A 24,932-nucleotide genomic window follows, 5' to 3' on the forward strand; every position below is an offset into this window, starting at 1 on the left:
TGGTGGCGGGACTCAACAGTCATTTGTCTTACTGAACCACAGCTAACATCTTATCTTTGACCAACGTGAAAGCAGTATTACGCGCGAGAAATGAAAACCTGACTACGATGTGTGAGAAGCTCTCTTTCTGCTTGCGATTGTCAAATATATGTGAGACCTGCTTTAAAATATATAAGAACACAAAGATATTATTCTTTAAATGAAATTAAATGATCGTATTGTATTGATGGCCGTGGGACACCAGAAGAGGAGGTTTGGCCGCCGAGTTGCAAGCGTTTTAAGTTGACACCACATTGGGAGACTTGCGTGTCGATGATGATATCATGACGCGCACAACATATCACCAATTCCCCGAGCCGAGAAAATCTCCGGCCCGACCAGGAACCGATCCCGGGCCCGCTAAATAGCAGTCGTTCGCCCTGGCCATTCTTTTTTTTATTTTTAGCGGCCCTTTTTTTCCCGTTCCAAAGGGTCGGGGCTCGAACGTAGTACCTTGCCTTTCGCGGGCAGTGCTTTTACCGACTTCTTTGAGGTAAACGACAGGGAAATATAAACTTCACTTACAAACAAACAATATACAAATCAGCAATTAACGTCAGAAAATAGAAATGAGGAAGCTGAGCGGGGGACAGCTCAAAACCCCACAGAGGTAACTGGCGAAATTGGCGTGGTAGCATGGACGTCTTTCTATCACGGCATGCTCAATCTGTGGGAGGGTCCAAAGATCGAGCCGCGATTTGTACCCGTCTCTGTAAAGGTAAGCGACTATCCACTCTTTACTCTAGAGACTTGGCTATAGGGAAACACGCGTGGTCCGGGTGAATGAAAGCGTACAATTCGACAACTGGTGGAGGGGCGTGGAGGAAACAGGCGACAATTTGCCACCCCAGCGTCCAGACTTCACAAAGGTGTATCCATCAAACTTGTTGCATGTAAATGCTAGTTAGTGGCGAATTTTTCACTGTCGGCGTCGTACATGTAGTTTGGACAGATGTCAGGCTATGTGGCTGATGAAGGTTGAGCTACACCGCCGTCCACTTCGTTAATTGATTCTTGATCCCAGCGTTGTTACAAGACGCGCCACACAGTACGTAAATGTAGACATATTTTGGATGGGATGAGTGCGTACCTGGGAGGACAGGATGCACATATCTAGAATCCGCAAAAAAGGTAGAGCGCAAATAGTGGTGTAATGTCCTACCGACACCAGTGGAGAGATGGAGGCCGGAGTGTAAATGTCCAAGAGTTGCCGCGTGAGGGGCATCTCTGTGTCCAATCACTGTTTGTTCATGGTGTTCAGTGAGTCAACCGCATGACACCAGACGTCGATGAGTTCAAGTCCCCTGGCTTCCTGCGGGAGGGTGATTGTATCATTCTTGATCTTAAAAATGTTACGAGCCATCAGGAAGTAGTCCAACATAGTCCAACATGGCCTGCAGACTGCGACCAAACACCGGCGACACCAGATGTACCTGTGATATGTGCACCAACTCGGAAGCTACACGCACGTTCAGGTATCCACACGTTGCGAAGCATCAAGGCAATCGAGGCGATATTGGTGAACAGTCGTGCGGGTGACCTGGAGGGCCCGCTGGAAGTTGACCACTGTAGTGTGACATGTGGTGGATGTAAAGACAATGCCAAGTTATTAGAAGTTCTTGACACAAGGTAGAGACGCCAATTTTTCTTGTATGGGTATTCAGCCAGTTTGGATCGCCTTAGGTATGGCAGCACTCAAAGCACTGTCGTAGGTCGTCTGCAAAGGCAGTTGTTCGTCTGCATAGGCACGACAGCGGAATGTGTATTGACGCAGGGTCAATCCTGACAGGTGCGTCATGAGAATCCCAAAAAGTGGCTCCAGAACAAATTTCAGTGGGCATCCCTGGCGTAGTCCGGCCATATGACCACTAGTCTGGACGAGGGAGTAGGTGCTGGTGTACAGACATCAGGAAGCTCGTCTGCTCCATGACATCACAGAGGTAACCGTATCGCACCTGACCAAAACCGCAGTCAAATTCGAGGGGCACCAATGTTGCAAGGAGATTGCACACAGCTGCTAGAACAATCACATCCCGACATTTACCAGTGGCCGTCTGAGGATTTATGGGTCCACCTGGCGTCACTTCTCTTGTGGATATCATACCGATGGCATCGTGTCGACAAAATATGTGCAACTATTTTGTAGTTGCTATTTTGTTTGGTTAAGGGGCAGTAATGGGCAATTTTATTCCCCTGTGATGGCTTGGGAATTGGGGTGGTAATGCCTTCAACAAATGGTGCCGGAATCGTGCGGCTGTCGTCAACAGTTCATGGAACATCGCAGTCAGCCTTGAAGCCACTAAATCCTCGAAATCCTGGTAAAATTTCACAGGGAGAGTATCCAAGTGAGGCAACATGTTTAGAGTATCATTCGATATCGCATCCTGGACCTCACAAGAGATGATGTCCTCCATCAGGGTTTCTACTTCGAAGCCTGAGATATGTACATGATTTGGGACAAATAGAGGCCCAAATCATAAACTTCATATTGCTCATACTGGTAGGTGTGGCGAAAGTGTCCCAAAAAAAAAAACAGCCATCCTGTCATCCTCGCTCGTAAACCATTGCCCGCCACGAATGACGAGTGTTTTCTGTCAATCATGATGTGGTGCAGTGAGTTGGTCTTTCAGCCGTGCTGTATCTTGACAGTGATCCCTCACGACTACTCCCTGCTATCTGCGACTGGTCCTGTTGAGATCCATCTGAATAACCTGTATCCCAGGCTTGGCGCACTTCAGCCACTAAGCCGCCGTCGTCATACAAGCCAGACACCAGCGTTCAGACGCTGTCCAAACCTGCGTTACACGCTGCCGGCAGTCAGGATTAGTAAGATGCATGGTACCTAATTTCCACGGCACACCATTGTGCCATATTGCCTGCTGTGGGAGGAGGATAGCGCTGACATACGCACAGTCGTCCGAGAACGCCAAGAGCCAGCGTTCTGCGTCTTGCATAGCACCGACGAGACCCTGGGAGACAGGCGACTCGCAATGTGGGTCGTCTGATATATATAGCCGTGTGCATCCCCATATCGAATCTCCCACTTATCACATAGGGGAAGGTCACGGATGTTAAAGCAGGGAGTGAAGTAAACACAACTTAAGTCGTTTCCAAGAAAACAACGTTCGTAGGGGCCAGGAAAGGAGGGAGTGATCTCCTCAAAGTAAAATCGGGCTCTTTCCTTCAATGGACAGACGCAGGCGGGGTATACACATTTACTATGTGGGTGCCAATCATAGTAAGTGCCTTACCCCTTGCTGATGGGATGTACATGACGCCTTCAACTGAAACGCCATCTGGAACATCCAAGATCGTCGCAGGGAGAGGAGGGCCGGCCAAGTGCACCTCCTAAAGCAGCGCGACGACAGTGTCGGAAGCCCAAATCAACTCCTGCAGAAGTTGGAGTCTCACCCGGCTATTAATGCTGTTGATGTTGATCGTTGCCACTCGGTACGTCTGAAGCTTTAGCCCGTTACGTGTGGCTATCCGTCGGATAGCAACAGAAGGGAGCAGGCGGCAGCACCGCTCGCCTAGTCTAACTTGAATCCACCACCGATACCTTTCATTTGTTGCTCCGTCGCGAGTGCCGCAGGTATCTGCGCGGGGTCCATTGGATCCGCGACGTCGTCGGCGCCTTAGATGTCTCCATATGACCCATCCCAAACACTGCCGACGGCTGAGCATGACTATCGAGGCCCACAGTGTGGGTGAGGGCGGGTTTCTCCAGATCGTCAGTTTGAGCACTGCTGGCCCGTCTGCCAATGCAATATAGTGGTTTTGTGCTTCTTGAGAAATCACGTGTCATCAGGACCATCGTCCACTGAATCACGGATGGGAGGCGAGGCGAGAGGACGTGCGGCGTCGCCGCTAGCGCATTTTAGTGACCGCTACTTGCGTACCCGACCTTCATTATCGGAAGACAGGAGGGATATCGACTTTCCGGCACAAGTGTCGAAAGTTGCATGGAAGCGTCCGGCACGGTATCGGCAGTCGTCGATGTGGTAGGAGGAGGGAGGGCGCAGGCACTTGCGTTACGTTGGTGAAGTGAGGACCGCCGGGTAGATGAGACGCAATACCGTTGGTGGAGTCTCTCCCGCCGTCTCAGCGATGTGCCGTTGTAGGCATTCCGAACGCAGATGAATCTCCTTGCCACACCCAGACTGGTACTGAGTCGACTGTCGAATATAAGGAGGTGCGACAATCACTGATGTTCAGATACAACGACACTTGACAAAGATGATCAATCGTGGTCTGACTCACCACGTTTAAAACAGGGTACGTCTTGGGTTGACCGTCGTTTATAACGCCTGTGCAACACCCACTGACGTTCAAGTACGACTGTTGAAAAATAAGATCACTCGTGGTGTGTCTCAGCACTTTTCAAACAGGGTACGTATTGCACTGCACCCAGCGGTGTGACTGAACGAAGCCGTAGCCCCGAGACGCCGGGGTGGCCGAGCGGTTCTAAGAGCTACAGTCTGGAACAGCGCGACCTCTACGGTCGCAGGTTCTAATCCTGCCTCGAGCATGGATGTATGTGATTTCCTTACGTTAGTTAGGTTTAAGTAGTTCTGAGTTCTAGGGGACTGATGACCTCAGACGTTAATTGAACCGTAGCCCCGGAAGGCCACTACGACTTCTTCCGCCGGCAGCTGGAAAGTTATCCCAAAAACACACGTTTAGTACGAACGACCAAGATCATATGCACCACCGTAACCGCGCCAACGTTTCCGTCAGCGTTACAGATGACCACGTTGAGTAGTTTTCAAGGCCCTGTCACACGCCACATTGCGAACGACATTGACATACACAACACTTCTAATAACAGGAAGGTGTATTCCGAGCATATCCGACGTTGGTATCTTTGATTCACCACGGAGGAAGCGTTCTACTTCCAACGCTTTTGGTCGTGTGTATTTATTGTTGCAGGCGAATCGAAGCGTTGCTTCCGTGAAGCGTTTGGTCGTGTTCCAGCTCACAAGCAATCACAGTCTAAGTTGGTAAAGTAAGTAAGGCGGGCTGTGCGCGTCGCAGGCGGAAACACAGCTGGCGTCAGCAATGCTCGCCTTCAAAAGCCGGAATGTTCCTTAAGCGAACTGGAGGCATCAGAAATGTTGGAGAATGAAGATGGACATTTCACTGCTGTGCAGAAAACAAGTACAGGAAAATGTAAAATGTTGGGACAGATTTATGATTCTTCAAAAGAGCTACTTGACAAGTGGTGACTTAAGCAAATTTGAGATGTTCTCAAAATATTCCATTTATATAAAGGTACAGTGTTTAAGTAGCCTGTTTAGGTTCTTATATTGGTAACGCCGACGCCACGTAGCGCTCTGTATGAAAATCACTGGCTGTGCCATGTGCAGGCTGTGGCTGGTTTGCATTGTTGTCTGCCATTGTAGTGTTGCGCAGCGGCAGCTGGATGCTAACAGCGCGTAGCGTTGCGCAGTTAGAGGTGAGCCGCCAGCAGTGGTGGATGTGGGGAGAGAGATGGCGGAATTTTAAAATTTGTAAGAATGGATGTCATAAACTGCTATATATATTATGACTATTAAGATAAATACATTTTTTGTTCTCTATCAAAATCTTTCATTTGCTAACTATGCCTATCAGTAGTTAGTGCCTTCAGTAGTTTGAATCTTTTAGTTAGCTGGCAGTATTGGCGCTCGTTGTATTGCAGTAGTTCGAGTAACGAAGATTTTTGGTGAGGTAAGTGATTTGTGAAAGGTAATAGGTTAATGTTAGTCAGGGCCATTCTTTTGTAGGGATTATTAAAAGTCAGATTGCGTTGCGCTAAAAATAGTGAGTGTCAGTTTGAGCACAGTTATGTGTAATTGTTCTAAGGGGACGTTTCAAGTGTAATGAAAAAATTTTATCGGATGGCTTCCTATGATATACAAAATTTACATGACTGGAAAAATCTTATCAATACCAAAGAAAAGTCCAGATGGAATTGCATTTCATGATTTTTCTTATGTCTACATGCTGCGTAATTATCGAGGTGGATAAATATAGGATGTTCGGTTCTGTCAACCAGCAATCTTGACATTGCATGGCATCACCAAAAGACGTCTAACTGCTCTTAGAACGGCATTGTACAGAGAAAATACCTAAATACATGTGGACACGAGCGGATGACACAGCACTACACCAAACGAACGTCTGCAGTCTGAAGTGCATCGTCTTTACAGCCACCGGAAGGTCGCAAATCACATTACAGCGTTCGTAACAGCAAAAAATTATATAGGATGAACATTAATAAAACCAACAAACTGCAGAGCCGGATTCCTGACTGGAAATGGAGGAAAAAGTCTCCTATGAACATGTGTCCGAAAATCCGTCGTTGCCGAGGTAGATGGTGTTGACGAATGACTGTTACTCTGACCACGTTCCGTGAATTCCTTGTTTTGGCACAGCTGCTAACAGTACGCTATGTCAGTCACACAGCCTGCAGCGCACAAGTACCCTCACAGACACCAAACACATCACACAATATTTAAAGCCCATTTTCGGCATTTGTGTGATGAGGGATCCTTTCACAGAGATGAACGTGCAGGGAGGAGGAGGGCCGTGCTTACACCAGGTTTTTAGGATCGGGTTCTGTAGGATATTGAGCTCCAGGCAAGTGGCCCACTAACGTAGTGTAAGCAGAAGTACGAATATACGATATGGCAGTGTCCGTGTTCTTAGAAATTACGATGCAATACATGTCTTTGGGCATGCATGTATGACCAAAGTAACAGCTAGTGCGGCTACTACAGCCGTTATGAAATAAATTAAATGTATTACAATTGAGAATATGGACAGACATCAACTTCATAGTGGAAAGAAAACAATGAAAATTTGTGCCTGTCTGGGACTCGAACCGGATTTTCCGCTTATCGCAAGCGGTCGCTTTTTCATTTGGCTACCCATATACGACTCTAGGCCAGACAGAATATACGTAATGGATATACGAGTACAGGTTGTGGACGCTTGGGTTTTGTCGTGAGTCGCGCATGGATAGCCAAATGGTAATGGGACAGCCTTTTGAGAAGCGTGAAGACCTGACTTGAGTTACCGCCCGGTACAAATTCTCATTGTCGCGATTCCACTCTGCAGCTGACGGTTGTTCATATTCGCAGCTGCAAATGCATTTAATGTTACGTACGATTACGTGTATCCTACATGACAAAGGCAACTATCCCTAACACTTGCAACGAGTACAAGGATTATCAACAGTAGATTCCCGCCTACAGCAACAACTTTGGCGACGGCTTTTGCACCAGAACATCATAATTATGGGATTTCTGTCATCAGTCCTTTTTACCGAAGAAGCAATTTTGAACAGAACTGGTATCATAGGCCTGCATAATCGTCATATGTAGGCTACAGGCAATCCTCGGGGAATGGTTGAGGCTTCTTATCAGCATTGGTTCAGGGTCGAGCTGTGGGCAGGGAACTTTGGTAACCACGTAACTGGACCAATTATTATTCCATGATGCCTCGATGGAGGAACGTACCTGGACTTACTGCAGAATACTGTACCTGGGCTGTTTGAGAATATGCCTTTGGAAATACGACAGGCTGTGTTTCTACGTGATGGAGTACCACCCCATTTCCACATTGCAATTCACCTTCACTTCATCTTCTCCGGATGATGGATTGGACGCTGCGGCCCTGTGGCATGGCCTGTTGGATCCTCTGGATTTCTACCTCTGGGGGCATCTGGAAAGCGCTGCGTGTGCTAAACCAGTTCCTGACGTACAGACCTCCCAATAGCGCATTCACGACGCCTGTTAACGCTATTCGGAGAGAGGGCGGACCTTGCGAAAGAGTGCGGCAGTCCATGATGTGACGTGTGGACGCGTGCATTGGATCCCATGGAGGCCACTTTGAAGATCTCTTGTGGCGTGGATACTATGCAGCTCTGAACTGTGTCCGGGGACGATTTCTTGTTGGACGCACATCGTCCATTTCCAGACACATGCCCATAGGACCTCCATTTCCAGTCAGTAATCCGTCCATGCAAATTTGTCGGTTTTATTAATTTTTCCCCGTGTATTTACTAGAAGAGCTTAACATTCTAAAATTACACTTGTTATTTTGTGAAAAAATTTCTCTTGTACCTGTGACATACGAGTAATATCGACAGATTTTTGTGACTAACTACAACACTTGTTCAGTGTGATAAATTTAGTGTCAACTGTTCTACACTTTATTTGCACATAAATGACGAGAAAGGTGCAACTTAGATACGAACGTTGAATAAGCAGATTCAACATCTAACGACTTAAAATCAACTACATAAGAGGAGAGCAGACAGATTTTATGAGGTTAAACTTTCCAGAAAATCATCATATTTCAACCAGTGAGGCTTATTATAGCAGGCAGTTATCGTTTTATTCACTCAGTATTCATATTTTCTTCTCGGGAATTTTAATTTTACACATACAACGAATCACTTTCTAACAAAGGACCTAATGAAATGCAGTCAGTATTGTGGCATTTGTGTTCGGAAATTTTGTCTCACTGTGCGTGATCCCTTTTCTCGACAGAATAAAAGCATCTGAAGGTGGTGTTTCGGGACTTGCGCTTTAAGGTGGTGGTGGTTAGTGTTTAACGTCCCGTCGACAACGAGGTCATTAGAGACGGAGCGCAACCTCGGGTTAGGGAAGGATTGGGAAGGAAATCGGCCGTGCCCTTTCAAAGGAACCATCCCGGCATTTGCCGGAAACGATTCAGGGAAATCACGGAAAACCTAAATCAGGATGGCCGGAGACGGGATTGAACCGTCGTCCTCCCGAATGCGATGCGCTTTAAGGTTTTGACGTCTTCACAATTCCCCTTAATTTTACCTCAAGTGCCTGGAGCGCATCTCAAGGAGAACCATATGTGCCATTCAGCGACAGTCATTCAGTGACCACCTTCGTTAATACTTCGTGTGCAAAGGGAATTTCGACAAACTATTAAAGTAAACAAAAGCGGAGTAGTACTGTTAGCATCGTCTTAAGAAGATAACTAACAGAGTTCCACAACATATCCTTTATACTAACAGCAGTAGAATGCTCTCTCACAGTTAGAATTTGCGACCGTAAAGAGTAATATGATCTGTGGAACTAGGCTTCGTGGTGAGATAACAGTATATAAAAGCCATGCTAAAGAAAAGTGTTCGAAATTACTGTGTATCTAGTTGTAAACAAGATCAAAATGATGGCGTGTAATTGGGGGTAAATATTGGTGAGATAAACAATAAAACATTACAATAAAGTCACAGCAACCTCGATTGTAGATTCCATACAGGTGTGTATTGCTTTTTTACTGCACTGTCTTTCAGTATTGTGATACCTTTACTCTGGTTAGACTTCACACATCCATACGTGATCAGTATTTAAAATAGTCAATAGTTTGCTGCTACATTAGATCTGAATGTCTTACGCAACACCGAACAGCTAATACACTCAGTACAGCATTTCAGTTCGCTTGCCTTTTGGGTGTAGCAAATTCATCACACATGACTGACATATTTGTCCACATATCCATTTACAATAGCAAACAGTTAATTTTTCAGTAACCAACGTTACAATAGATCTTCTGGTATATTTACATCTGTAGCAATGTACTTATACTCATGTATTTGTAAGTATTGCTGAAATGACAGAAGTCATGAGATTATCTCCTAATATCGTGTCGGACATCGTTTTTACCGCCGTAGTGCAGTAATTCTGACGTGGCATGGACCCAACAAGTCGTTGCAAGTGCCCTGCAGAAATATCGAACCATGGTTCCTTTGAAAGCGCACGGCCAACTTCCTTCCCCGTCTTTCCCTAATCCGATGAGACCAATGACCTCGCTGTTTGGTCTCTTCCCCGAAAACAACCCAACCCCAAATAGCGAGCCATTCTGTCTCAACAGCTATCCGTAATCGCAGAAGTGTTGCTGGTGCAGGATGTTGTGCACGAACCGTCCTCTCGGTATTGTCCCATAATGATTGACTGGATTCATTTCGGGCAATGTGGTTGGCCAAATTATCCACTTCAATTGACCAGAATGTACTTCAAACCAGTCGCGAATCATTGTGCCCCGATGACATAACATCGTTGTATGGGAACATGAACACCATGGATGGCTGCAAATGGTTTCCAAACAGTCGAACATAACCTTTTCCAGTCAATGAACAGAGTCTTTTTCTTTTCTTTTTTCTTTTCGCTGGTTTGATGCAGCCCGTCACGAATTCCTCTCTTGTGCCAACCTCTTCATCTTAGAGTAAGCACTTGCGACATACGTCTTCAATTATTTGCTGGATGTATTTCAATCTCTGTCTTCCTCGACAGTTTTTGCCCTCTGCAGCTCCCTCTAGTACCATGATGGAAGTCATTCCCTCATGTCTTAGCAGATGTCCTATCATACTCTCCCTTCTCCTTATCAGTGTTTTCCACTTATTCCCTTCCTCTCCGATTCTGCGCAAAACCACCTCAATTCCTTACCTTATCAGTCCACCTAATTTTCAACATTTGTCCGTAGCACCACATCTCAAACTCTTCGACTCTCTTCTATTCTCGTTATCCCACAGTCTATGTTTCACTACCATATAATGCTGTTCTCCAAACGTACATTCTCAGAAATGTCTTCCTCAAACCAAGGCCTATGTTTGATACTAGTAGACATTTCTTGGCCAGGAATGTTCTTTCTGGCAGTGCTAGTCTGCTTTTGATGTCCTCCTTGCTCCGCTCGTCATTTATTATTTTGCTGCCTAGGTAGCAGAACTCCTTAACTTCATCCACTTCATGACCAGCAGTCCTAGCGTTATGTTTCTCAATTCTCCTATTTCTCATTACTTTCGTCTTTTTTTATTTACTCTCGATCCGTATTCTGTACTCATTACACTGTTAATTCAGTTCAGTAGATCATGTAATTCTTCTTCACTTTCACTCAGAATAGCAATGTCATCAGCGAATCGTATCATTGATGTCCTTTCACCTTATACTTTAATTCCATTCCCTAACTTGAATTGTAATCCTACTTCTGAACCTTTCTTTTATTTCCATCAGTGCTGCTTCGATATACAGACTGAACAGTAGGGTTGGAAGACTACATCCCTGTCTTAAACCATTTTTAATTCACACACTTCGTTCTTGGTCGTCCACTCTTATTTTTCCCTCTTGGCTCTTGTACATACGTCTATTGCATATTATCCGTCTCTCCCTATAGCTTACCACTATTTTTCTTAGAATTTCCAATATTTTGCACCATTTTACATCGTCGAACGCTTTTTACAGGTTGACAAATCCCACGAACGTGTCTTGATTTTTATTTAGTCTTGCTTCCACTATCAACCGCAACGTCAGAACTACCTCTCTGTTGGCTTTAAATTTCCTGAAACCAATCTGATCGTCATCTAACAGACCTTCAATTTTCTTTTCCATTGTTCTGTATATTATTTTTGTCAGTAACTTGGATGCATGAGCTTTTAAACTGATCGTGCGAAAATTATGGTCAATACGGTCAAACACTTCTAAGAGCAGTTTCACGAAATGGATAGTGTTACGTAATAATATCGAAGCTAGTAGCAGCGAAATGTATGATGTAATACTAGCTGCAAGCAGTGTAAAATAATGCCGCTTATTCAATGTAATCAGAGCTACCAAAAGAAGACAAATATGTTCTTGTTTATATGGCATTCACGCTGAAGACTGTCCTGATGTAGTTAATAATGGCAGACTGTTCTGCAGCGACCAACATCGATTTGAACCCGTTTACTGTATTGAGGCCTTTGTGGCCACTCAACCCCCATCCCCCCTCGCCATACCCTCCTCACCCTCCACAAATACAAATACGTTGACTTCTGTCTTTCTTTCAGCATCACCTGCTTTAATTTGAGTATATTCTATTACCACTGTTTGACAAAATGCAACAAGGAATAACAATATTAATGTGCTAATAGTAAACTGCAGGAGCGTCTATAGAAAGGTCCCAAACTGCTCTCATTAATAAACGGTCACAACGCCCATATAGTACTAGGAACAGAAAGTTGGCTGAAACCAGACGTAAACAGTAATGAAATCCTAAACTCTGATTGGAATGTATACCGCAGAGATAGGCTGGACAGTGAAGGGGGAGGCGTGTTTATAGCGATAAGAAGTGCAATAGTATCGAAGGAAATTGACGGAGATTCGAATTGTGAAATGATTTGGGTGAAGGTCACGGTTAAAGCAGGCTCAGACATGGTAATTGGATGTCTCTATAGGCCCCCGGGCTCAGCAGCTGTTGTGGCTCAGCACCTGAAGAATAATTTGGAAAATATTTCGAGTAGATTTCCCCACCATGTTATAGTTCTGGGTGGAGATTTTAATTTGCCGGATATAGACTGGGAGACTCAAACGTTCATAACGGGTGGCAGGGACAAAGAATCCAGTGAAATATTTTTAAGTGCTTTATCTGAAAACTACCTTGAGCAGTTAAACAGAAAACCGACTCGTGGCGATAATGTATTAGACCTTCTGGTGACAAACAGACCCGAACTATTTGAATCAGTTAATGCAGAACAGGGAATCAGCGATCATAAAGCGGTTACTGCGTCGATGATTTCAGCCGTAAATAGAAATATTAAAAAAGGTAGGAAGATTTTTCTGTTTAGCAAAAGTGACAAAAAGCAGATTACAGAGTACCTGACGGCTCAACACAAAAGTTTTGTCTCAAGTACAGATAGTGTTGAGGATCAGTGGACAAAGTTCAAAACCATGGTACAATATGCGTTAGATGAGTATGTGCCAAGCAAGATCGTAAGAGATGGAAAAGAGCCACCGTGGTACAACAACCGAGTTAGAAAACTGCTGCGGAAGCAAAGGGAACTTCACAGCAAACATAAACATAGCCAAAGCCTTGCAGACAAACAAAAATTACGCGAAGCGAAATGTAGTGTGAGGAGGGCTATGCGAGAGGCTTTCAATGAATTCGAAAGTAAAGTTCTATGTACTGACTTGGCAGAAAATCCTAAGAAATTTTGGTCCTATGTCAAAGCGGTAGGTGGATCAAAACAAAATGTCCAGACACTCTGTGACCAAAATGGTACTGAAACAGAGGATGAGAGACTAAAGGCCGAATTACTGAATGTCTTCTTCCAAAGCTGTTTCACAGAGGAAGACTGCACTGTGCTTCCTTCTCTAGATTGTCGCACAGTTGACAAAATGGTAGATATCGAAGTAGACGACAGAGGGATAGAGAAACAATTAAAATCTCTCAAAAGAGTAAAGGCCGCTGGTCCTGATGGGATACCAGTTCGATTTTACACAGAGTACGCGAAGGAACTTGCCCCCCTTCTTGCAGCGGTGTACCGTAGGTCTCTAGAAGAGCGAAGCGTTCCAAAGGATTGGAAAAGGGCACAGGTCATCCCCGTTTTCAAGAAGGGACGTCGAACAGATGTGCAGAACTATAGACCTATATCTCTAACGTCGATCAGTTGTAGAATTTTGGAACACGTATTATGTTCGAGTATAATGTCTTTTCTGGAGACTAGAAATCTACTCTGTAGGAATCAGCATGGGTTTCGAAAAAGACGATCGTGTGAAACCCAGCTCGCGCTATTCGTCCACGAGACTCAGAGGGCCTTAGACACGGGTTCACAGGTAGATGCCGTGTTTCTTGACTTCCGCAAGGCGTTTGACACAGTTCCCCACAGTCGTTTAATGAACAAAGTAAGAGCATACGGACTATCAGATCAATTGTGTGATTGGATTGAGGAGTTCCTAGATAACAGAACGCAGCACGTCATTCTCAATGGAGAGAAGTCTTCCGAAGTAAGAGTGATTTCAGGTGTGCCGCAGGGGAGTGTCATAGGACCGTTGCTATTCACAATATACATAAATGACCTGGTGGATGACATCGGAAGTTCACTGAGGCTTTTAGCAGATGATGCTGTGGTGTATCGAGAGGTTGCAACAATGGAAAATTGTACTGAAATGCAGGAGGATCTGCAGCGAATTGACGCATGGTGCACGGAATGGCAATTGAATCTCAATGTAGCGAAGTGTAATGTGATGCGAATACATAGAAAGATAGGTCCCTTATCATTTAGCTACAAAATAGCAGGTCAGCAACTGGAAGCAGTTAATTCCATAAATTATCTGGGAGTACGCATTAGGAGTGATTTAAAATGGAATGATCATATAAAGTTGATCGTCGGTAAAGCAGATGCCAGACTGAGATTCATTGGAAGAATCCTAAGGAAATGCAATCCGACAACAAAGGAAGTAGGTTACAGTACGCTTGTTCGCCCAATGCTTGAATACTGCTCAGCAGTGTGGGATCCGCACCAGGTAGGGTTGATAGAAATAGAGAAGATCCAACGGAGAGCAGCGCGCTTCGTTACAGGATCATTTAGTAATTGCGAAAGCGTTACGGAGATGATAGATAAACTCCAGTGGAAGACTCTGCAGGAGAGACGCTCAGTAGCTCGGTACGGGCTTTTGTTAAAGTTTCGAGAACATACCTTCACCGAAGAGTCAAGCAGTATATTGCTCCCTCCTACGTATATCTCGCGAAGAGACCATGAGGATAAAATCAGAGAGATTAGAGCCCACACAGAAGCATACCGACAATCCTTCTTTCCACGTACAATACGAGACTGGAATAGAAGGGAGAACCGATAGAGGTACTCAGGGTACCCTCCGCCACACACCGTCAGGTGGCTTGCGGAGTACGGATGTAGATGTAGATGTAGATGTAGGTACACTTCGTAATCAGTTTTCAAGACACTATCCATTCCCTTAAGTTGTTCTTACAAGTTCTTGACCATCTTTGACAGAATCACAATGTCATAGACACATCTGAAAGATTTACTTTCTTCTCACAGGAATGTAATTCCGATTTCTAGATTTCTATCTGGTTTCCTTTACTACCTGCGCAGTACACAGATCGAATAACATCGGGAAGAAGCTACATCCTACTATCATTCCTTTCTCAGCTACTGTGTACATGTCAACTAGCCAGTCTGATTGGTATTTAAAATATTATTTTATTTCCAGTTTCTCATTTCAGTGTTCGCCTGTAATTCTCAAGTAGAAGTTACTGTGATCTATGTGCCAAGTAGGATCGTCGCTTCAAGAAAATTGGTTTGTTCCTGTGGAACGGGGTGTACCGTCAACATGCTCACGACGGACCCATTCTCGGAAGCTAATAGGAAGCGCGTGGCAGAAGTCACAATGTTACCAGTTATTTGCCATCTGGAGCGTCGGTTCCAGGCTGTACGCACTCTCTGCCTCTGCTTTCAGTTGCAAATGACGTGATCGTTTTTTTTCTCAGACTTTATACCGACACGTCTTCTTATGGGCGCCGTCTCGACCTGGGCGAGCTGATTCGTATTCCGAATGAGTAGCAAATTTTATTTCTTCATGAAAACCTACGCACTGTAAGTCAACGGATCCTAAACTATATGCCTTTCATGACTAGGTCCCTTCTGCACCTGCACAACCGCTACTCTTCCATGCCCCTCAATTCTTATAACTGCAGTCTTTTTTGCATTCTGCTTGTGAATTTCTTATCACTACCTGTATTTCGAAGAGTGAATTCCAGTCAGAATTATCAAAAGTTTTCTCCCACTGTACAAATTTTATAGAAGCAGCTTTGCCATTCTTCAGCCTGTCTAAGTCTTATGGTTATAACTGCCTCGTGTGTTCCGATGTTTTTCCGAAGCCTAAACTGATTATCCTTGAAGTCAACATACACCAACTTTTTCCATTATTTTGTAAATAATTCGTGTCAGTATTTTACAACCGTTACTTATATCAATCGTAAAAGAGGTTCATGAGCTGATCAATAATTTTGTAAAAACCTATGACGTTGGCAAAATTCAGGAATATCTCAACACTAACACTGCACACTCAACATTTCGTGCAGAAATTGTCAAGAATACCACCACAGAAACTAAAGTTTCTTCATTCTTTCTAAATCTGAGAAAAGTACGAGAAACATTCAACAAGTAACGCAACACTTTTTTTTCCTGAGGGCAGGTTGGTTTTATTCAGGATTCCATCACACCGCTCTTTTGGCATATTAACCACGTACTGCTTCCGTCGGAGTGCATCCTAACTGGGCCAAACGGATGGAAGTCGGAAGGCACAAGATCCGGACTGTAGGGCAGATGATGAATATCAGTCCAATAAAGCTTTGTGTACTCTCGGGTGCGCAGTCTTACGTGGGGGCTTGTGTTGTCATGGGGAAGGAGAAGTTCGTTTGCTATCTTGTGGCTGCGAACATGCTCTAATGGTTTCTTTATTTTCCAGAGGGTAGCACAATACACTTCAGAATTGATAGCAGCACCACGAGGGAAGACAGCAAAGAGGATAACTCCTTCAGAGTCCCCGAAGACTGTTGCAATGAATTTATCAGCTGAGGTTGCGCGTTTGGACTTTTTCTTCGGAAGAGAGGTAGTGTGGCGCCAATCCATGGATTGCCGTTTTCTTTCTTGTTCGAAGTGATAAACCCAGTTTTCACCACCTGTGACGATGTTCGACAAAAAAAAAAAAAAAAAAAAAAATTATCTCGATCAGCCTCGTAGCGCGCAACCAGTTCCTTTCAGCTGGTCCTTTGTTGCTTTTGAACGCCTTCTGTTAGACGGCGAGGAACTCAGCGGATACACGTGTCTAAGCACCCCAACTGGTGGGCGTGTGTGTCAGCATTATAAACAAAGACACAGGTAGGGGTTTGATTCGCTGATTACCTCGAATGAAAGTGTCCGCAAGATTCAGCGTTACATGAGTCACAGCTGTGTGCGGACGCCAGGCAAGAGGTGAGATCAGACAGGTTTGCGTGACCTTCTTGCGAAGATGAAAGAAGCTTCGTCCAACGACTCATAGTGGTTTTGTTCATTGCCAGGTCTCCGTATACCTGCGATGCTCCGGCCTTCCACCAAAAGAAATTCAAAGGTAGCTCTTTGCCTGGAAAGTATTACTGTTACAGAATCCGTTCTGAAGGTTACGTATAGCGTCGCGACCTATCGAGAATATTCCATGATGTCCCACAACAAATACCGCACTTCTTCAAGTGAAAGTGCCCGAGAAAGATGTAAGGTGTCATCAGTTTGAGCCACATTACAACTACCACTCCGGAAAGAATACTCTTTAATAGTATAAACATCGAGACAGGAAACCATTAACGATACTGACATAGGCTAGGGATCTTAATTTGTAGCAGAATATCTGCACGTTGGGCGATAGAGAAGCGGATGGAGACGGGAGGCTGGCAGAAGAATTGGAAAGACACAAGTGAGGCAGGCAGGCCTGAGAGCTGAAGACAACAGCGTCCATAAGATACTGGAAACCTCAGGCGGGTGGACCGCGGCTTAGCGGGAGCCACGTGGCCGAGGACAAGGAGAAGACGCAGGGGCTCGCTCACAAAACGCGTGGCGGAGTGTAGGTGGTTTTCCCAACGGCCGGAGCGGAAGCTTCTGGAACAGTCTGGGAGCTTCTAGAAGCTTCGGTCGGTTAAAAAACTGAGATTGGTCGGCGCTCGGAAACGAACGCCTTCCAGCAACATGATTGGCCACGCACATTAAAGGGGGAAGAAAAAAAGAATAGGATCTACGAAAAAGCGTAGCGACTAGGAAACACTTCCTCATGGGGCGTCGAGGAGAAAGGCTGCTCCTGGCGAGGTGTTACTGGGACAGAGTGCTTCCAGCGAGAGCCTGAGGATCGTCTGGTGTTTCACGGCAGCCGTGGAGGTGCCTACGGAGCTTTTGCAGAGGTAGAATTTATGTTATCTTGCTGAGGCGAGAACCTTTGCAGCGATAAGCCTTAGATCACTGTAGTGGTCGTACACTCGCAACGGCGGTTAGGGAAGTAAAGTAAATTGCTGATCACGTGTCTTTTTCGTTCTAAGCTGAGGCTTCACGTTGCTAGAAGCGAGTGTGGTACTGAATATAATTGTAATTGCCATAGCTGATCTCGGTATTCCGCGCTTAAATTAACGACCGCAAATATATCACATGACAGTGCCAGACAGAGCGATTACCAAATGTGAATAGGCAGACCTAAAATGTTGCTCGTACTGTGTAATCTTGTAGAGAGTAAATTGCAGAAGAATAAAGAATTTAACACTACTGAGTGTACCATTTCATAGGTAGTACTTTCCTTTGTCATTTTATTATCTCCTTATTTGTGTATTTCATGTTTACAGCCACCTGGTGGAGGCAGTGTTTGTAGGTCAGCACATCTGAACATTTCAGCATATACTGAAGATATGGTTAGAAACCAACCAGATTTGCATGCGACTAGTTAACCTCACATATAGAGCAAAGGATAAGATTACCATTCTGGAGAGCGTATAAGTGTCAGGGCGACAAAATAGCGTTATAAAATCCGTTGTGCAAAATTTTTCACTTATAAGTTCGACTCGCAGGCTTACCCATCGGCAGAAAAGAGCAAAACAGGAGCGGTAGCGTACAAAGAAATGTGTTGCATTACTTACTGAATTCCCTTGGGCCATGAGTCAAACGTTTAAATTTTGTTCTGCGTGTCATCGCATTTCGACTAAGTCGAGGATTGGGACCCATCCCAGCATTTACCCAAACGATCGAAGGAAACCAAATACAAACCACGCCGAGGCTGTGCCCAACCTATGTTCGTGAACTCTTCACGCGTACTAGTTCCGGGTCTGAATCACATCCCTGTGTCGCTAGCTACAGCGCTGTGTACAAAGCTATTCGACAGACACATTTTCAGATAAAACAGTTGTTAAAAGGGCAACCATTCAAGAGAACCATACTTCAGATACATTCATCATCAATCGATTCTCAGTGTGACTTTAAGATGGGAGCCTCCTACAATTTAAATTTTAGGATCTTGAATATTTTGAAATGAACAGGGTTGTAATTTGAGGTATGTTGAGTCACGATCAGCTTTTATCCTAAACTTAATAGGTTAAATTAATAGTAAGAGAGAGGTTGTTCCGGTTCTTAAGATACGTACACCGGAACAGAAAGTTTCTCCTTATCTGCAGAGCGGTCGTTACGCGACCACACGGAGGAAGGGCTTGCAGAGTTGCTCCGTTAGGAGGGCTCCTCAGACCCTTGTGGGCCGGCAGCTGACCGCGTCTGACGGTGTGTCGACGAACTTCAGAGTTCGCCGCTCACTGCTAGGAGTGACAGAGGTGGCTCCTCTCTTACTGGCGTCACAGTTGCCACGGAAGAACTTCAGCTTCTGATGGTTTTCTTTAACTTAGTGCAGTGGTGCACATGAACGATATCTGTGTCTGTGCCCAATGAACCACCGATATATGACATAGGGTACATGGTACGGCAGTCAGTTCCTTTGTTCCTTTCCCGCAGGGTGCTCAGGAAGTAATTCTGTCGGTGTGTGACATACTTGCTTGACTCTCTCTTTAGTATTGTGGCATGTGTGTGACTGATTTGACGTTTGCGTCTAGAGGATGGCCACGCACCTGTCGCATTACCCTAGAAATTGTTCTCTTAACGTCTTGTAGTTATCACTTTCAGGCATGATTATGGCCAGTGGTGCAAATGAAGTTCGCAGCCCGTGGTCCTGCGGTAGCGTTCTCGCTTCCCGCGCCCGGGTTCGATTCCCGGCGGGGTCAGGGTTTTCTCTGCCTCGTGATGAGTGGGTGTTGTGTGATGTCCTTAGGTTAGTTAGGTTTAAGTAGTTCTAAGTTCTAGGGGACTGATGACCATAGACGTTAAGTCCCATAGTGCTCAGAGCCATTTGTACCTTTTTTTTTTTTTTTTGTAAATTACGTTCTTAGCACCAGCTGGTCGTTGTTTAGAAATCAACAATTTTTTATGAGGGTGGTGTTGTACAGGTTTAATGAATGTTAAGGACTGCATCATGCACTATACAGCTGTAACGGTATATTTTATAAGAGACGATGGATTTAGTATCTAACTATGGGTGAAACAATTCATTCAGTGTAACTGAATTTTGAGGCTGAGAGAGGTAACCAATAGTGATAATATCAAAAATTACAAAAATTATGGAATCGTGTGCCAATACTTGGCATGACCATTTCTTTCTTTTGGGCTCATAGCAGCTGTATCTAAATTAACATGGCATTATCTAGAAACCGCACTGATGTATTAGTAAACAGTTAGATGACCTGAAATGCGTAGTTGATGATATGCGATTAATAATCACTCTTATTACTTGATGAAATGTACAGGAATATTAACTATTAAGAAAATATTAGCTTGACAAACTGTAGACATACATTGGTACGCTGGAGATTTAGTGCAAAATGTGATGATTTGCAAACGCTATGTATACATTACATACATTTGGGTATGGTAGCACACAGACAGCTTTTTCAATAATGTATTGTGTAGCTATAAGTAAGTACTATGTTAAACATCAGGGTATTAGAATATTTCTCACGGACTTCGAACGTGGTCAGGTGATTGGGTGTCACTTGTCTCATACGTCTGTACGCGAGATTTCCACACTCCTAAACATCCCTAGGTCCACTGTTTCCGATGTGATAGTGAAGTGGAAAGATGAAGGGACACGTACAGCACAAAAGCGTAGAGGCCGATCTCATCTGTTGACTGACAGAGACCGCCGACAGTTGAAGACGGTCGTTATGTGTAATAGGCAGATATCTATCCAGACTATCACACAGGAATTCCAGACTGCGTCAGGATCCACTGCAAGTACTATGACAAATAGGCAGGAGGTGAGAAAACTTGGATTTCATAGTCGAGCGGCTGCTCATAAGCCACACTTCAAGCCGGTAAATTCCAAACGACGCTTCGCTTGGTATAAAGAGCGTAAACACTGGACGATTGAACAGTGGAAGAATGTTGTGTGGAGTGACGAATCACGGTACCCAATGTGGCGATCCGATGGCAGGGTGTGGGTATAGCGAATGCCCGGTGAACGTCATTTGCCAGCGTGTGTAGTGCCAACAGTAAAATTCTGAGACGGTGGTGTTATGGTGTGGTTGTGTTTTTCATGAAGGGGGCTTGCACAACTTCTTGTTTTGCGTGGCACTATCACAGCACTGGCCTACATTGATGTTTCAAGCACTGTCTTCATTCGTCCGCAACTCGTGGTCTCGCGGTCGCGTTCTCGCTTCCCTAGCACGGGGTCCCGGGTTCGATTTCCGGCGGGGTCAGGAATTTTCACCTGCCTCGAGATGACTGGGTGTTTGTGTTGCCCTCATCATTTCATCATCATTCATGAAAGTGGCGAGAGTGGACTCAGCAAAGTCTGGGAATTTGTACGGGTGCAGATAGCGCCCCACAAACCGAACATCATCATCTTTTATCATTCCCACTGTTGAAGAGCTATTAGGGATGGTGATTACGTCTTTCAACTTGATCCAGCACCTGGTCATAATGCATCTCCTTTGACGGAGTGGTTACACGACAATAACATCCCTGTAACGGATTGGCCTGCACGTAAACCCGACCTCGATCCCAAAGAACACCTTTGCGATGTTTTGGAATGCCGTGTTCATGCCAGGCCTCACCGACCGACATCGATACCTCTCCACAGTGCTGCAGTCCAAGAAGAATGGGTCGCAATTTCCCAAGAAATCTTCCAACTTCTGCCTACGAGAGTGGAAGTTGTCATCAAGGTTAAGGGTGGGCCAACACCATATTGAATTGCAACATAATCGATGGAGGGCGCCACGAAGTTGTAAGTAATTTTCATCCAGGTGTGCGGATACTTTTGATGACTTGGTGTATATTTTCTGCAAACCACCGTGAGGTGGATGGCAGAGAGTACGTCCCACTGTACCAGTTACGACTGTTTCTTCCCGTTCCATTCGCGTAAGTAGAGTGGTAAGAATGATTATTCGAATGCCTCTGTGCGTGCAGGAATTAATCTTACCCTCACGATCCCTATGTGAGAGACACTTAGGTGATTGTAATACGTTCCTAGAGTCCTCATTTAAAGCCGGTAGTTGAAACTTTGTTAACAGACATTTTAGGGATAGTTTGCGTCTGTCTTGAAGAGTGTTCCAGTTCAGTTCCTTTAGCATCTTAGTGACACTCTTCCATGGATCACGTGTGCAGCCCTGCTCTGTCCACATTTAATATACCCTATTAGTCCTGTTTGGTACGACACATATACACAACTAATATCAATGATGGAACAACAACGTACACTTGATACCTGTTATTCGAATTACGCAAATGCTGAGATCGTTTGGTAACTAAGTTTTTACGGTGATGTAAGATATAGTGGACGTAATGTTATTTCACGTACGGCTGCATACTTTAATGTTTCATATTTTGTTATGCGTGTTTCTGTTCTTCTTTGGTACAGTGGACCGGATTATGGTCTGATCAAAGACCGAAATCGATTGTCTCTAATAAGATATGCTGTTACAGCTATTTATTGCATAATGCAGTTCTTAATATTAAAAGACGTTTATTAAAATTTTGTTTAACATGATGAGAGAAGCAGGAACAGATTGTCACCAGCCACATAACGAAGCTGTTACGTACGCCACAATGCAATCCTCTTCAAAGTTTACGAAGATTTGCGAAGAATTCGCGAGTCTATACACAATGCTGTTCAAAATTAGTCCTTGAAACGGTCAAAAACTCACAAATCTAAACGTGATCCTGTTTGAAGTTCACGAAGCTAGCTGTCGACATTTTTCTGAAGTTCAGAATTGGTGCAGAAAATTTTTCAATTTCGAACAGCTCAATCCGCAAAGCTTACTGTCGAAAACGTTCCTAAGTTTCTAAAATGGTCGCCTATAAAATTTCTATTAGTTTAATCCGGATAGACAAGCTGCCCGATAACATGTATGACCGTCCTTGGTGGTCCATTTATCCCCAGCCAACGTGGCCGCCGCCCTGAAATAAACACGATGTGTCGCGAAAATAACAAATTTACATTGAACTTATTACTACTACGTGTATTACACATGAGACATGTGTAGAATTCCCCGAGGTAACATATTTTTTCTGGGTCTGCTTTTCTCGTTATTTGTATTTTTATCAGTGAGATACACTATGAGATACACTACACAACATAATTAAACGATCACTTATTCGAAACCCCATAATTATCTTACTTTCCGTCGCACAGGTTTGAAATCTGTCTCAAGGATGTATACAAACTTCCCCTGTAATAGGGCAAAGGCATGGCGCCCTACGCCGTCAACCTCAGAGTTGACGACGCTTCAGACAGCAAGGTGTCGATACATGCTGAAAAAGAAAAAAAAAAAAAGAGCCACGACTCAGAACTACATGTGAACTGTAGTATGGGTTAATGATGTCATATTAGGCACCAAATTTCACTACAATTATGCCCGACGGCACCAGGCACGTGTCGCACGATGGAAAGGTTGTAAACGCCTGAATTCCTTTAATTTCAGTGTTGTGGTCATTAGGCGAAATATGAGTTGGAGGCATGCTTCGTGCATCATATTGAGATGTGGGCTCGCGGATTTTTGAAAGTGCACAATGCTTGCCTTGTAGCGCCCCATTATTTAGGGTGACAAACGAAAAATCGGCCCCGAGTACTAGACTGCTCATTGTCGCCCGCGAGTTGTCTCCATTGTTTCGTATCTGTTACGTTTCTTTTTCGTATTGTTAGTACTAAAGCAGTTGAAACTTGGTGAAGACATATGAAGTAAATACCTCAGCGAGATATAACCCCTTTTAGAAAGGATCGCAATAGTAGAGGCCTACGTGTCTGCCGGTTCATTTAAGGAAAAACAGGACATTTTTGCCAAGAAGTTTCCTGGAGTTTCCATGCCAGCAAAGAGCAGTGTACAGGGTCTGGTGGCAAGGTGACGTACTACAGAGTCAATTGCAGAAGCAACAAGGAATCGAGCCCCGTCCGATCGAACACCTGCTGTGAACCGCGAATATTCGAGCACGAATGTTTCAGAGTCCAAAGAAGTCAACTCGTCTCGCGTAGGTCTTATCAACGTGTTTTACACCATGCATCGATGAAGCCGTTCAAAATAGCATGTGCCCAAGAACTGGAGGAGGAAGATAGGGTAATTACTGTACGTGGCCATATCAAACAACTGAGAGAGGAGTATTCACTCTGCTGCTGTATTTCATGAACGATGAAGCCTGATTCCATCTGACAGGACATGTGAACTCCCAGAACACCAGATATTGGTCAACAAACAATCCCTATACTATTAATGAGAAATCTCCTCACTGTAAAAAAATCTGGGAACGGTGTGCCATGTCAGCAAATGAGACTGTAGGACCCATGTTTTTCGAAACAATAGTAAACACTGATTAATAAAATTCTTTTCCGGGCTATTATGCCGTGGTCTGATGGATTTCGCATTGTAACCCAACGTTTCGTCCCCATCTGCGGAGGACATCTTCAAGGAGGTTCGTGGCTTCTGTTAACTTCCGAAACACACACTGTCTCACTACGCCGTCAACCTCAGAGTCGGCGACGCTTCAGACAGCAAGGTGTCGATAAATGATGAAAAAGAAAAAAAAAGAGCCACGACTCAGAACTACATGTGAACTGTAGTATGGGTTAATGATGTCATATTAGGCACCAAATTTCACCACAATTATGCCCGACGGCACCAGGCACGTGTCGCGCGATGGAAAGGTTGTAAACACCTGAATTTCTTTAATTTCAGTGTTGTGGTCATTAGGCGAAATGTGAGTTGGAGGAAGTAACAAGCTTCGTGCATCATATTGAGATGTGGGCTCGCGGATTTTTGAAAGTGCACTATGCTTTCTTTGTAGCGCCTCATTATGTCGGGTGACAAACGAAAAATCGGTCCCGAGTACTAGACTGCTCATTGTCGCCCGCGAGTTGTCTCCATTGTTTCGTATCTGTTACGTTTCTTTTTCGTATTGTTAGTACTAAAGCAGTTGAAACTTGGTTAAGACATATGAAGTAAATACCTCAGCGAGATATAACCCCTTTTAGAAAGGATCGCAATAGTAGAGGCCTACGTGTCTG

The 24,932-nt window shown here is 44.5% G+C and overlaps 1 protein-coding gene across 2 annotated transcripts in view; it reads right to left on the reverse strand.

Moving 5' to 3' along the window:
• LOC126353821 (potassium voltage-gated channel subfamily KQT member 1-like) overlaps window positions 1–24,932 on the reverse strand; it is a 2,608,463-nt gene that overhangs the window by 1,963,380 nt on the left and 620,151 nt on the right. The window lies entirely within an intron of this gene.

The sequence above is a fragment of the Schistocerca gregaria genome, chromosome 3 (genome assembly GCF_023897955.1).
Source record: "Schistocerca gregaria isolate iqSchGreg1 chromosome 3, iqSchGreg1.2, whole genome shotgun sequence".
NCBI classification, from domain to species: Eukaryota; Metazoa; Arthropoda; class Insecta; order Orthoptera; family Acrididae; genus Schistocerca; species Schistocerca gregaria.